At 41.2% G+C, this 16094-nt stretch overlaps 1 long non-coding RNA gene across 9 annotated transcripts in view; it reads left to right on the top strand.

Annotated features, from left to right (window-relative positions):
• The first annotated feature begins 222 nt into the window (after positions 1–222).
• Positions 223–16094, top strand: part of LOC105497280 (uncharacterized) — a 326269-nt gene continuing 310397 nt past the window's right edge. For 5 of the 9 annotated variants that reach the window (XR_003021605.2, XR_003021600.2, XR_011606904.1 and 2 more), the window contains exon 1: positions 4850–6183. This is a non-coding gene — a long non-coding RNA (uncharacterized lncRNA). The other 4 variants (XR_011606903.1, XR_003021607.2, XR_011606905.1 and 1 more) reach the window with 4 other exon arrangements.

A 16094-nucleotide genomic window follows, 5' to 3' on the forward strand; every position in this document is an offset into this window, starting at 1 on the left:
AAAAGTTGACACTGAAAAGTGAGTCAGGACCAGAATCTTAAGATCACTGCAAGTCAAGCACAAGACTTTGAACTTTATACTGAAGGCAATGAGGAGTAATTTTAATGAGTGTAATACAACCCAATAAATTACCCACAATGTGTTTGAGTTTGTATTACTCTGATAAAAGTTGCAACAGAGATAATACTTTATAGTCACTGTACTATTTCATTTTCATTCTAGGCACACAATAAGACATTCTCCAGATCACCTGGCATCTAGCTGGGGCTACAAGGTTTTTATTCTGGCCAACGGAATATGTGCAGAAGTGATGTATACGACCTCAGGGCCCAGCCTCTAAATATCCTGTGTCATGTTCCACATTCTGTCCATCCATCTCTCAGTTAACTAAATGGAAGTGATGCAAGGGAGGACTCCAAGGAAGCCCTAGGGATCTTGAAGCTACAAAATGGGAGAATTGCTGTCACCACAGTTCTGGAATAAGAATTGTTCAGGAGAACAGCCGTTGGACTATGGCACGGCAAAGAAATAAACCTTTGTTGTGGTAAGTAGCTGGGATTTGGCAATTACTTTTTAGAGCAGATAACATGAATTACATTAATATAAGAAAGTCCATCAGATCCTCAGAAACGGAGTAATATAATCAAGTATTAATGTTAGTAAGCTTCCTCCAGCAGTTGCAGAAAGCATGAAGTAGAGATGGTGTGAGAAACTTGAAGGGAGGGAAGTCAGTCATGTGATTAGTGCAACCATACAAGCAGGAAATGATGTCTTGAATCACAGCAGGGGCAGTAAAGACGGCAAGACAATGCAATTACAGGAGGTTAACAGGACAGAGTCAAAAGTGTTCAGTGATTAGCTTCATGGATCTAAGCAGTGGTTCTTAAATTTGACTGTATTCTAGGATCACCTGAGAAGCTTTTAACAAGGACAATTACCTGGCTGTAACTGAGATCAGTTAGATAAGAATAAATATCGTTTTTACACTCCTCAAATAATTCTAATGGACAGCCAAGGATGAAAACCATAGCTATAGAGCAGTAGTTCTCAATATGTGGCCCCTGGATCATCTGTATATGTATCATTTGGGAACTTGTTAAAAATACGAATTCTTATGCTCTACCTAGGGTGAACAACTGGTCTGTCTTATCTGAGACTGAAGAGTTTCTTGAGATAAAAGAGGTGGGCAAGGTGGCACACATATATAATCCCAGCACTTTGGGAGGCCAAGGCAGGAGGATTGCTTGAGCCTAGGAGTTCAGCACCAGCCTGAGCAACATAGCAAGACCCCCATCTCTACAAAAAATATTTTTTTAAATAGTCAGACATTGTAGTGTGCACCTGTAGTCCCAGCTACTTGGGAGGCCAAGCTGAGAGTTTCCCTTGAGTCCAAGAGTTTGAAGCTTGCAGTGAGCCATGATCATGTCACTACACTTCAGCTTGGGCAATAGAGTAAGACTCTATATCCAAAAAAAGGCGGGGGGGGGGGGTGGGTTGGAAAGAGAAAAAACTTTTAGTGCTAAAACTTATAGTCCCAGGAAACGTGGGGTAGTTGGTCATTTTAATCTGACACATCAGACCTACCAAACAGAAACCCTGGAGGTGAGGCCTAGCTATCTACATTTGAAGACCACTGGTATCATGTATTCTGAAACTGCATACTTACAGGCTGTTTTAGTCCATTTTGTGATGCTTATAACAGAATATCTTGGACTAGGTAATTTCAAAGGAACAGAAATTGATTACTCATAGTCCTGGAGGCTAGGAAGTTCAAGATTGAGGGGCTGGAATCTGGCAAACCACCTTTATAATCAGCATTAATCCATTCTTGAGAGCCAAGACCTCATGATCCAAACCTCCCATTAGGCTTCTCTCCCAACACTGTTGCATTGAGGATTAAGTTTCCAACACCAGCTTTTTGGGGGACACATTCAGACCATAGCACATGCTGCCAAACACATGGAAAATGTGGCCTGAAGATAGTGAACAAAGGGAAAATTATGGGTGAAAGGAAAACATCTCTTTTTTTCAACACAGTGATTATGGAGACAAACAGTAGCATGCCTATTGTATTTTCAAAACTTTCCCTAACATTATTATCTAACATAGTGAAACCAGCTAAAGGTTAACATTTATCCAGACAGAACTTCTGATTTCATAAAATTTAACTAGCCAAATGATGATTTTTAGTGACCATGCATTTTTAGTTCCCTCATTTTACTTTAAGGAAACCGAGACTCAGAAAAGTTAAATGATACATCCAAAGCCTCACTGCATGTATATGGCGGTGTCAAGATCAGACTGGTATTTCCTCCGGGGCAAGGGTTATGTTTTTACTTAGTTGTATCATCAGCCCATAGCAATGTTTGGCACATAACAAGCTTTTGCCAATCCATTAAATGAATACATGAATGAAGACTCTAAGATCTCCTGCCAATGGTCTTTGTACAAACTCAATATTCTTTTAAATCAGGTCACACTGTTCTCAGTGTCATGCTGGTTGGAGGTACCCAAGTTAGCTGTTCAGTCTTGAGGACTCAAAATTAAAACCTGTTATGAATTAAATTAATTCTTTCTTTCTAATTGGCAGCCTTTCTTGGGCATTGGTTTCGTTTTGTTGTATTTTCATAGTACTGATTGGGCATTAAGCCTACTTGGAATTAACTTGCATTTGTTTTCTCCTGCACAATTTCAATTTAATATAAATGTGGTCAATTTATACATTGTTATTATTTTATTTGCTAGAATAAAAATGTCCTAATCTAGGCACAGACCTTGTTAACCATAACAGGGTTAAGTCAGACCTCTGAGTTTTCCTTCTGCCTCTTACTAACTGATCCTAATACATTGGATAAACAGTCGGTCAGGCCAACACAAACACACCCACTGCAACTAGAAGTGAATTTAGGGATCAGCTCTTGTAGCCTCATTTTGATACATAAGTTGAACCATCTACTGTGGTTTGCCTGGCAATATTGTCCCAGTGTAATTATTAATAGGGCCCCCCTTCATTTCTAAGTGTCCCCATTTGGACAATTAATTATATGATCACCCACCATATGAGGAATTTCAAATCTGGAGAGTTCATGTGATCTAACCTTCAGACATGCAGTAAGTTAATGACAGAACTGGACAAATTTTAAAAAGTTGCTTTTCTTTACCACTTTACATATTAATCTGCTTTTCTAACATTTCAGAAAACGACAGTTTTTAGTTTCAAGTTTTAATTATAAATATCACTGCAATAATTTTACAAAAGCATAGCATGTCCACATTTCCCACTTAGAATCCTAGAGGATCTCACAGGGTTAGTTTCAGCCTAATGGCATTGTATCCAAAATTTCTGTTTTTAAAATTCAACTTACAGAAAACAATCTCATGCCAGCAATAGGGTGGTGGTGAAGCATATAGATTTGGCAGCCAGATGCCTGTGTCCACAGCCCAACTTCATCAATAATCAGCTCCATGGCTCTCATTATTTTGTGTTTCAGTTTCCTCATTTGTAAAACAGGAATGATGATGGTAACAATAGTATCTAATTCCCAGAGTTTTTGAGAACAAAATAATTATATGAGAGTTGTATGTAAAGGACATACTGTCACCTGGCACATAGCAAGCACCACGCATGTCTTAGCTTTGAACACTGTTTTTATTACCTCATCTGCTGTAAGCCACTCTTCCCTCACGTGCACTTCATACTCCTGCAGTGACAAACTTTGGCCAGATCATGTAGCTTTATGAACCTTGCACGCTCCCAAAAGTGAGTATTACAAAGGCAGAGGCTTTGTATTACTGTATGCCAAGTAACCAATTTCCATACTGGTTACTTGTATCCCAAGTATGGAAAAGACAAGAAAGTAGACTCTTAATACATACTTCTTAAATAAAAAGGAATAAAAGGATGATTAAGTTAGTTGACCTATACAGAAGACAGGTACTCCTGTTCCACATTTCTCTTGTAACTTCATCTCACCTCCTTTAAGAAAAATAAATCCCACGAAACCCTGGATTTTGCAAAAAATCTTGCAAACAGTCTCTAAGGAATGGAAGAAGACAAACTGAATGAAGAGGCAGTTAGGGATGTTGACAACAGGGATAGAATCCAACAGGGAATTTTCCTGCTCTTTTGGTGGTCCATTGTACACGTATCTCTAGAATTTTGAAACTTCATTTTTCTACATTGCCTGTAATTCTAATAGATGGACAGTAATTTATATTAATAAGTATCTTCTTTGAAAGGCCAGAAAACCTACAAGGAGGGTAAAGTATTATTAGTCAAAAACATTCATACATTTGAGTTCCCTCTGATTACACTTTTCCTGACACCAGGTAATTCACTTGCACTGAATTTATTGGAGGTTTTTAATGCAGAAGTGGAGAAGATGGGAGGAGGAATAAAAAACTTCAGAGCATGGTGTACTTCATGGATCAGGGATCAAGCCCGGAAGTGATTCTCAGACACGCTTACAACCTGGAGACAGAGGACGTAAGTGATAAGAAAGAGGTATAAAAGGAGAGAGGGATATTAAAATAATATACTTCCTTGGTTCCAGAATTTTTTTTTCTAGATCCATCGTTAAACATAAGAAAGAAGGAAAGTTAATTTTTCTGACTTATTCTCTCTCATAACTATGTGGACACTGCTTCCCTCCTAGTTTATAATAAATAATAGGAGTGGCAGAAAAAATTACATTGTGTGTGTGTATATATATATATATGCGCAGACATACAGGCAAGAATGAATCATTTAAAAACACAGCTGGACATAATGAGGGAGAAATTGTTAACTGATCTATTGTAATCAAAGAGACAGAGGTAAGGCAAGTTCAAAATAACCAATAAGCCAAATATTTCTAGACCTTAAGCTTCTTGGATATGGAGACGAAGTCTTAGTTATTACTGGGTTACCAGCATCTAGCCCAGGGCCTAACACAGGGGCTCTATAGTATGAATGAATGGATGAATTTGGCTTCACAATCAAGACAGTAACATGTTTATTCTCCTTTCTGTGTCCGGAATTGGTGGGTTCTTGCTCTCCTTGACTTCAAGAATGAAGCCGCGGACCCCAGCCACGAGTGCTACAGTTCTTAAAGATGGTGTGTTCGGGGTTTGTTCCTTCAGATGTGTCCAGACTTTCTTCCTTCTGGTGGCTTCCTGGTCTCACTGACTTCAGGAGTGAAACTACAGACCTTTTAAGTGACTGTTACAGTTCATAAAGGTGGCGCGTCGGGAGACGTTGGTTCCTCCTGTCTAGAGTTGTTCGTCTCTCCCCGTGGGTCCGTGGTTTTGCTAGCTTCAGCAGTGAAGCTGCAGCCTTCTGCAGTGTTACAGCTCATACAGGCAGCAGAGACACAAGCAGTGGGCAGCAGCAAAATTCATGGCAGGGTGGCCTGCTTTTATTCCCTTGCCTGCCCCCCCCTCCCCCCCACGCACATTTTGCTGATTGGTCCATTTTGCAGATAGCTGATTGGTCCGTTTTACAGAGAGCTGATTGGTCCGTTTTGACAGAGTGCTGATTGGTGCTGTTTACAAACCGTTAGCTAGACACAGAGTGCTGATTGGTGCGTTTACAATCCTTCAGCTAGACAGAAAAGTTCTCCGAGTCCCTACCCCTCCCAGAAGCCCAGCTGGGTTCATGTTTCACTGCCAGTGCCCTGGGGACTTTGCAGCTCCTAGCCTGGGCACTCCGGCAGCCTAGCGGGAGCTTGTCCCAAGAGGAAAAGGGGGGAAACAAGAAAGAGAGGGAGACCTGCCATCGTGGCCGACGACCCCGCGAAGAGGCAACGGCGGTCCACGCACGGGACCTAGCCTCCAATCAGGCCCAGCAGGCGCCGGCCGGCCACACCGAGTGCTGGACCCGCCGAGCCCGCGCCCACCCGGAACCCGCACCGTAGCGCGCAGCCCCGGCTCCCGCCCGCGTCTCTTCCTCCACATCTCCCCGTGAGCAGAGGGAGCCGGCTTTGGCCTCGGCCAGCCCCAGAGAGGGGCTGTCATAGCGCACCGGCGGGCTAAAGGGCTCCTCGAATGTGGCCAGAGCGGACGCTGAGGCCCAGGAGACGCCGAGAGCAAGCGAGGGCTGCTAGCATGTTGCACCTCTCACTTCCTCATTTTTCTCCTCTCTTCCCCGGTTCACCTTTGTCGGCTTGCGTCTGGTCCCTTCTTGACTGACTTCTGTTTTCTGAGGTAAGAATTATTTGAAATTTTTTACCCCAGTTTATGTTAAGGCCACAGACCATGTGGAATCCAAACAAACAAACAAAAGAGTGGAACAACCACAGAGCCCACAATCACGGAGCCAACAACCACCGAGCCAACAACCACCGAGCCCAACAAAGGGCCACATAGAAGCCAGACCCACTACAGTGCTCTGCCCTTAAAGACAACAACGTCCTCCTTTTCAGCTTTGCCTTTTGGTTCAGATTTTTTAGAAACTCTCATTGACTGCTGGACAGTCAGTGGTTTTGCTCTCTTGGATTAGGTGTACTTTCTCTGGTCCAATCAGCTGTGAACAGGAAGGATGGAGTCAGCTAGTCACAGGTGTTCCTGCCTTGGGTTGACAGAAAAATGCTGTGTTAGTTTGCTAGGGCTGCAATAACATGGTATCAGAAACTGGGTGGCTTAAAAAACAGAAATGTATTTTTTCACATTTCTGAAGACTTGAAGTCTGAGATCAAGATGTTAAGCCATAAAGGAAGGGTTTGTCTATTCCAGGCTTCTTTCTTTGGCTTATAGATGGCTGTCTTCTCCCTGTTATGTTCACATCATCATCCCTCTGTTAGGTGACTGTACAAATTTCCTCCTTTTATAAAGGTATTAGTCATATTGGATAGGGCTCACTCTAATGACCTAATTTTAACCTAACTACATCTGTAAAGATCATGTCTCTAAATATGACCACATTCTGAGGTGCCAGAGAATGCAACTTCAGCATATAAATTTTGTGTAGGGCGGTCGGGGCTAGTGCATATCAGCTTCATTCTTTTAAATCTCTATTGATTTATTGACTTATTGATTTATTTTATTTTTTTTGAGACAGAGTTTTGCTCTTGTTACCCAGGCTGGAGTGCAATGGCGTGATCTTGGCTCACTGCAACCTCTGCCTCCCAGGTTCAAGCAATTCTCCTTCCTCAGCCTCCTGAGTAGCTGGGATTACAGGCATGCACCACCACGCCCAGCTAATTTTGTATTTTTAGTAGAGACGGGGTTTCTCTGTGTTGAGGCTGGTCTCGAACTCCTGACGTCAGGTGATCTGCCCACCTTGGACTCCGAAAGTGCTGGCATTACAAGCATGAACCACTGCGCCTGGCCTTAAAAATTTTTTTAAAGTTTAGATTTTGGGGGATACATAGTAGGTGTATGTATTTATGAGATACATGAGATATTTTGGTACAGGCATGCAATGCGTAAAAATCATGTCATGGAAAATTGGGTATCCAGCCCTTCAAGCATTTATCCTTAGTATTAGAAACAATCCAATTATACCCTTTTAGTTATTTTTAAATGTACAATTAATTTATTATTTACTATAGTTCCCCTGTTGTGCTATCAAACACTAGGTCTTACTCATTTTTTTCTATTTTTTTGTACCCATTAACCAACCCCACCTTTCCTCCATCCTCCCCGCTACCCTTCCCATCCTCCAGCAACCCTCCTTCTATTCTCTATCTCCATGAGTTCAATTGTTTTGATTTTTAGGTCCCACAAATATGTGAGAACATGTGATATTTGTTTTTCTGTGCCTGGCTTGTTTTAGTTAACATGATGACCTCCAGTTTCAGGTGCATTCTTTAATAGAGCAGCAGAGAAGTGTGAGCATCTTTGGTATCCTATTAATGAAGGTTCTACCCTGACTGATTATCTAGGGAAAGCAATTGAATGACACAAGGAGCATAGAGTTTTGGACATAATTTTCTACAATCCCTTGTAAAATGAAAACATTTATTTCCAAAATAGAAAAGATTTATTTTCCCAAAAAGAGGGCTATAAAATTCTCTTTATCATCCTTGACATTTATTAAGATATCTAAAACTATTCCTAATGATGTAGGAAGTCATCTGTGTCCCCTGTTCATTTTTGAGGTGTGTCACATATGGGATATAGTAATTATTCCTGACATTGGAGCCTGGCCCTTGATGTTTCAGAGAACATAAAACCAAATCAGCATAAAAAACCACTTCCAAGGCATACCAAATTAAGCTCATGTTCAGTTTTCAATTATTCATCATCCCCAGGGCAGGAGGAATAGATGCCGGAATCAAAACAATGGAAACAAGCAGTCTGCATTTGGACTCTGTGGTATAGAGCTGTGTACATGGAATAGAGACAAGAAGAATGTGACAGAAGGAATATGCAGTTCCAGCACGACTGCTGCTGCCTTTGAACCCTACCAGGCAACAGCAGCCTCAATTAGTGGAGTCACAGTTCTCATAATCTATGCATATGCACAGCAAGCAGGGGACAAGTATGAAAACAAAGTGAGGAAAGGAAGGAGATGCAAGTGAACAATTTCTAAATACTTGGAATCTGCCTATGTATCATCGGAAGAGTAGGGACATAACATCATGGGAAGCTTACTATGGACCGAGCAGAATCTGAAAGTCTAAGTACTTCCCTCTGTACCCTGATTCCATTGTCTTTACCTAAAAGTGAGAAACTAAGATATATATATATATATCTTATGTATCTCATATATATCTTATATATATAGTCACATTTCTCACATCCACATTATCTGCTGTTTAGTCCTAAATCAGGAAAAAAGTGGTTTCTAGGTAATAGTGGGGCAGTGAACATGAAGATGAGCTTAGGTGGAGCACCAGCGGGTGACAGTACCTCACAGTGCCTACTGTTATTTTGTAGGGCAACATAGAAAATAACATAATTAACTCTATGAGGCATCCCTCATAGAGTTAATTAACACTGCAAGCTCGACTGCCTCATAGCAGTAATAAATGAACTTGTTAATGATAAGGCTGACCCACAAGGCCTTTCCACTGAGAAATTAAAGGGTGGTACTTTTTCTTTTGTCCTAAACATTGAAATTTGATCAACAATTTCTGTAGAATTTTGTAAAGATTGATAGGCTGAAGTTTGAAATTCAGAAGAGAAAGGATTTAGAAAGATCTTGGAAAAGGCACTCTGTGTTTTACCAACATACAGGTAATACTTCATTTCTTAATGAAAGTGTAGGAGGGAGAAAGGAGCTTATTTAATGAGTACTTAAGAGTCAGAATTTCTTCCAGAAATATGAGTTTTCCCATTAAACTCACAACCGTTCTATGAAGTACATTATCTTTGTGCCAGAGTATGAACATAATTGTTTAAGTATGAAAACTTAGCACTGTTTTTCATTTTCCTTCCTTCTTTTTTTTTTTTTTTTGTTACATTGGAAAGTCAAAATGTAAAATTTCCTCCTTACCCTCCACTTGCCCTCCGCTCACTGGGAGGGTTTGAAAATTACCTTCGTCCAATCCTGGATGAAAAAGAAACTCATTTTTCGTTGGTTGATTTTCCTTGTAATGGATCACTGAGGTCAATTAGGAAACAAACAAAAAGAATAGAGAGATTTCCCAAAGAAGCAGAGTGACTTGGAAGAAAAGGGAAGTAGACAAGAGCCCACTCCTCCAAGCCCTTATGCCCCTGCCTATAAAGCAAAGGAGGATTCCCTCACTAGGGTTGATGGAGAGAGGGCTGAAGCACTGGAGCAGGATACTCATAACACTTCCCTGGCGAAAACTCCTGGGAAGCTGAAAGATTCCAGAGAAGAGTGCTTGGGTGATACTGCCAAGACCAGGAATTATAGGACCTTAAGCAAATCCTCCACATTCACCAAGATGCCTTCATTCTTACCTGCAGCCTCACTGTATTTCAGATAGGTTTCTTTCTGACTATAAGTTCCCGGCCTCTTTTTTCTTAGTGCATTTGCTTTAGAAAACTTGGAATTGCAAGTTATTTTTTCTGCAAGAGGTATATAAATCTCTCAGCCTTTTGCCAGTTTTGCACCCAAAGAATGTCATTTTCAATGACCTGTGAGTCATCCCCTTGAAATGTAATCATCAAGAAAGATAGGGTCCTATCTCCTCATCTTTGTAGGAGGGTAGGGGCCTGACTTAGATCAGCGCCAGTGAGAAAATACCAAAGGCCTAATCACATTGATCAATCTCCCCACTCAATGGTCCTCCAATACTTTTCCAGCAGTTCACCCCAATGCTTAAAACCTGTCTTGCTTTTCATTCCAACAAAGTTGAGTTCAACATCTCTCCCTTATTGTCATAGTCTTGATCCTTATTGCAATAGTCTTGAATAAAGTTTCCTTGCCCGTTTAAGTTTTTTCAGTGTAATTTTTCTTTGACAACACCCTGAGACTGGAAGAAAAGAACACAAAGAGGGGATTAAGGAGACATTCACATGGACGTGTCAGAAGAAACCTATGTGGAGAAATGACCAATAACCAGAAATACCCTCTTTTTTTTTTTTTTTTTTTTTTTTTGAGACGGAGTCTCGCTCTGTCACCCAGGCTGGAGTGCAGTGGCCAGATCTCAGCTCACTGCAAGCTCCGCCTCCCGGGTTCCCGCCATTCTCCTGCCTCAGCCTCCCGAGTAGCTGGGACCACAGGCGCCGCCACCTCGCCCGGTAATTTTTTGTGTTTTTAGTAGAGACGGGGTTTCGCCGTGTTAGCCAGGATGGTCTCGATCTCCTGACCTTGTGATCCGCCCGTCTCGGCCTCCCAAAGTGCTGGGATTACAGGCTTGAGCCACCGCGCCCGGCCGAAATACCCTCTTCTTAACTCTTTGACACTGCATATGAAATACAAAATGTGGCATAGACTGGGTGACCTCCTGCATGACTTTTAAATTTCCTATCATCAGTTCAGCAGAATGGGAGCTCATGGTAAAGATACACACAATAAAGTGTTCCTTCTCACCCTCACAGCTGTTCATACTATTGTCACTACCACGATGCCCTTTTATGATGGACTCAATGTTTCTATTCCTGTATAATTCATACGTTGAAGCCTTGTCCTACAATGTGATGGTATTTGGACACATGACCTTTGGGAGGTAACTAGGTTTAGAAAAGGTCACGAGGGTGGGTCCCCATGATGGGATCAGTACCCTTATAGGATGACAAAGAAGGGAAAGATAGGAGCTTGCTCACCTCACCACATGAGGGCCCTCACCAGAACCCAACCACACTGGCACTATAATCTCAAACTTACAGCCTCCAGAATTGTGAGAAATCAATTTCTGTTGTTTAAACCACCCAGTCTATGGTATTTCGTCAAGTCAGCCTGAGTTAAGTTGCTGATTAGTGGAGTGAGCAAACAGAGGCTCAAGATTTAGTTCATGGGTCAAGAGACATGAGGATGGGGTAGAGACATGAGGATGGGGTAGAGCCATCTGAAAAACAGAAGCCAAGAAAAGTTAAGGAGGTTAAGTAACAGAGTGGTAGATGAGAAATAATCACCTGGGGAAGTGGAGGAAGAGTTTATAAGAGATTACAGGTAAGACAGGGGATGTTACAAGAGATGAGGCACAAGGAATCATGCTTACTTCTGGAAAATGGGCAGGGTTTGGCCTACAATTATTTTTAATACATCAAATTACTTTTGCATCATGACATAATAATAATAGAGATGCTGTTACGACTACTGAAGACTTTTAAAGTCTGGGTTTATACTTTGCAGTCCTTTTTCCACAATAACGTGAAATTTAGATAACATAAGACACAGAACATTAATCAAACCACCATTCACTCAGTAGCTTCAAATCATCTCTTTCCCTTCCTCATCCTTCTCATTGTTTATGAACAACAGTCCTTCTCATCATTTGTGAATAAGCCCTGACAGTCTCTAAAATAGTGGATTCCAACCACTTCTCACCTTCTCCACAGCTGTGGACCCAGGCCACCCTCATTTCTCCCTTAGACTACTGTAACAGCCTCCCCTCTGGTCTCCTTGTTTCCATGCTTGCCTGCCTATGATCCACTCTCCAGAGAGGAGCACGAGTAAGTTAAAAATTGTATATTTTATCATTTTTCACTCCACTGCTTGAAACTATCCAGTGGCTTCCTATTACCCTTAGATGAAATTCCTAATTCCTTATAATGTGATCTGCCTCCTGCCCACATCTTAAGCCACATTTCAGATCTCTGCTTTAGAATAGTCTCATTTGCTATATCTCATACACAGTATGCCTTTTCCTCAGCATTTTTGCCTCCTCATTATTTGGGTCTTAGCTTCAATGTACCCTTTTCAGACCAGCCTTTCCTGATATGTCTAGCTGCATAGCCCAGTCACTCTTTGTCCCACTGCCCTTTCATCAATATACTTCTATCTGATATTGTTATTTACTACTTATGTAATTATACATTACCCTTCACCCCCAAATCTAATGAAGGCGGGGCTTCCATTTGTGTTCTGTGCATTGATATGCCCCCAGTACCAGAGTGGGGACTCAAATTCCTTGACTGAAGTCATTCAATTACAAAGCAAAAGATCTGAAAGTCAAAAGAGGTCCTGATTGTCACCAAGTTTATGCTATTTAAATCGTGCCATAATCCTTTATAGTGTATCCCTATTTCTATGCATCACAAGTATCTCATGGTGCTGGATCCAGATCTTTAGATGGGGTTCAAGGCTGACTCTGACTTTGTCCTGCCTCCCCATCTAGCCTCAATTCTCAGCAGTTTTCCCTCCCGTCTCTCTTCTTGGCATGTTCCTGTATGCTAGGACTTGGGACTTCTCTAAGTGCCACAGATTTTCTGGTTGGAATGCCCTCACACTTGTCCTTCTGCCAGAAATACCATTTTCCTTCTTTCTGAACCTGCATGAGTCTTATACACCTTATGATCTCAAGGGTAATCACCTCCTTTTCCTGACAGGATTGGCTGTGAAGCTAATGCTTCTACAGCAGATGTCTACATGCCCTCAGACTTGTGTGTGCATGTAATGGGAAGTAGCTCATATCTGCCAAGCTTCCAACAGCCAACGACTGCCTCTGTTTGCCTGAAGGCCTTCTGAAGCTCGCTCGCTGCTTCTCACATGCACGTGGAGAATGCTGGGAAGCTTATGGCCCACTCAGACTTTGAGGTGTGTTCCACACTGTCATGCTGAGTTGCCCAGTAGTGGCTTACAGCAGTACCTTGCTTTATATTGCATGCATTATTGGTGGCCTTTCCTTCCTTTCTTATTTTTTTTTTTTTCCACTTCCTAACTGGTGTTTCCTTCACCTCCCAAATAAATAATTTTCACTCAAATCCTTGTATTAGGTCTGTTTCTTGGGGGAAGCAAAACTAAGAAAGAATTCCATCACACTTATCTCAGAAGGTTTTTTTTTTTTTAAATTTTTTATTATACTTTAAGTTCTAGGGTACATGTGCATAACGTGCAGGTTTGTTACATATGTATACTTGTGCTATGTTGGTGTGCTGCACCCATCAACTCGTCAGCACCCATCAAATCGTCATTTACATCAAATATAACTCCCAATGCAATCCCTCCCCCCTCCCCCCTCCCCGTGATAGGCCCTGGTGTGTGATGTTCCCCTTCCCGAGTCCAAGTGATCTCATTGTTCAGTTCCCACCTATGAGTGAGAACAAGCGGTGTTTGGTTTTCTGCTCTTGCGATAGTTTGCTGAGAATGATGGTTTCCAGCTGCATCCATGTCCCTACAAAGGACACAAACTCATCCTTTTTTATGGCTGCATAGTATTCCATGGTGTATATGTGCCACATTTTCTTAATCCAGTCTGTCACTGATGGACATTTGGGTTGATTCCAAGTCTTTGCTATTGTGAATAGTGCCGCAATAAACATACGTGTGCATGTGTCTTTATAGCAGCATGATTTATAATCCTTTGGGTATATACCCAGTAATGGGATGGCTGGGTCATATGGTACTTCTAGTTCTAAATCCTTGAGGAATCACCATACTGTTTTCCATAATGGTTGAACTAGTTTACAATCCCACCAACAGTGTAAAAGTGTTCCTATTTCTCCACATCCTCTCCAGCACCTGTTGTTTCCTGAGTTTTTAATGATTGCCATTCTAACTGGTGTGAGATGGTATCTCATTGCGGTTTTGATTTGCATTTCTCTGATGGCCAGTGATGATGAGCATTTTTTCATGTGTCTGTTGGCTGTATGAATGTCCTCTTTTGAGAAATGTCTGTTCATATCCTTTGCCCACTTTTTGATGGGGTTGTTTGGTTTTTTCTTGTAAATTTGTTTGAGTTCTTTGTAGGTTCTGGATATTAGCCCTTTGTCTGATGAGTAGATTGCAAAAATTTTCTCCCATTCTGTAGGTTTCCTGTTCACTCTGATGGTAGTTTCTTTGGCTGTGCAGAAGCTCTTTTGTTTAATTAGATCCCATTTGTCAATTTTGGCTTTTGTTGCCGTTGCTTTTGGTGTTTTAAACTTGAAGTCCTTGCCCATGCCTATGTCCTGAATGGTATTATCTAGGTTTTCTTCAAGAGTTTTTATGGTATTAGGTCTAACATTTAAGTCTCTAATCCATCTTGAATTAATTTTCATATAAGGAGTAAGGAAAGGATCCAGTTTCAGCTTTCTACTTATGGCTAGCCAATTATCTCGGCACCATTTATTAAATAGGGAATCCTTTCCCCATTTCTTGTTTTTCTCAGGTTTATCAAAGATCAGATGGCTGTAGATGTGTGGTATTATTTCTGAGGACTCTGTTCTGTTCCATTGGTCTATATCTCTGTTTTGGTACCAGTACCATGCTGTTTTGGTTACTGTAGCCTTGTAGTATAGTTTGAAGTCAGGTAGCGTGATGCCTCCAGCTTTGTTCTTTTGACTTAGGATTGTCTTGGAGATGCGGGCTCTTTTTTGGTTCCATATGAACTTTAAAGCAGTTTTTTCCAATTCTGTGAAGAAACTCATTGGTAGCTTGATGGGGATGGCATTGAATCTATAAATTACCTTGGGCAGTATGGCCATTTTCACGATATTGATTCTTCCTATCCATGAGCATTGTATGTTCTTCCATTTGTTTATGTCCTCTTTTATTTCACTGAGCAGTGGTTTGTAGTTCTCCTTGAAGAGGTCCTTTATATCCCTTGTAAGTTGGATTCCTAGGTATTTTATTCTCTTTGAAGCAATTGTGAATGGAAGTTCATTCATGATTTGGCTCTCTGTTTGTCTGTTACTGGTGTATAAGAATGCTTGTGATTTTTGCACATTAATTTTGTATCCTGAGACTTTGCTGAAGTTTCTTATCAGCTTAAGGAGATTTTGGGCTGAGACAATGGGATTTTCTAAATATACAATCATGTCATCTGCAAACAGGGACAATTTGACTTCTTCTTTTCCTAACTGAATACCCTTGATTTCTTTCTCTTGCCTGATTGCCCTAGCCAGAACTTCCAACACTATGTTGAATAGGAGTGGTGAGAGAGGGCATCCCTGTCTTGTGCCAGTTTTCAAAGGGAATTTTTCCAGTTTTTGCCCATTCAGTATGATATTGGCTGTGGGTTTGTCATAAATAGCTCTTATGATTTTGAGATACGTTCCATCAATACCAAATTTATTGAGAGTTTTTAGCATGAAGGGCTGTTGAATTTTGTCAAAGACCTTTTCTGCATCAGTTGAGATAATCATGTGGTTTTTGTCTTTGGTTCTGTTTATATGCTGGATTACGTTTATTGATTTGCGTATGTTGAACCAGCCTTGTATCCCAGGGATGAAGCCCACTTGATCATGGTGGATAAGCTTTGTGATGTGCTGCTGGATCTGGTTTGTCAGTATTTTATTGAGGATTTTTGCATCGATGTTCATCAGGGATATTGGTCTAAAATTATCTTTGTTTGTTGTGTCTCTGCCAGGCTTTGGTATCAGGATGATGTTGGCCTCATAAAATGAGTTAGGGAGGATTCCCTCTTTTTCTATTGATTGGAATAGTTTCAGAAGGAATGGTACCAGCTCCTCCTTGTACCTCTGGTAGAATTCAGCTGTGAATCCATCTGGTCCTGGACTTTTTTTGGTTGGTAGGCTATTAATTATTGCCTCAATTTCAGAGCCTGCTATTGGTCTATTCAGGGATTCAGCTTCTTCCTGGTTTAGTCTTGGGAGAGTGT

The sequence above is a fragment of the Macaca nemestrina genome, chromosome 8 (genome assembly GCF_043159975.1).
Source record: "Macaca nemestrina isolate mMacNem1 chromosome 8, mMacNem.hap1, whole genome shotgun sequence".
Lineage (NCBI taxonomy): Eukaryota > Metazoa > Chordata > Mammalia > Primates > Cercopithecidae > Macaca > Macaca nemestrina.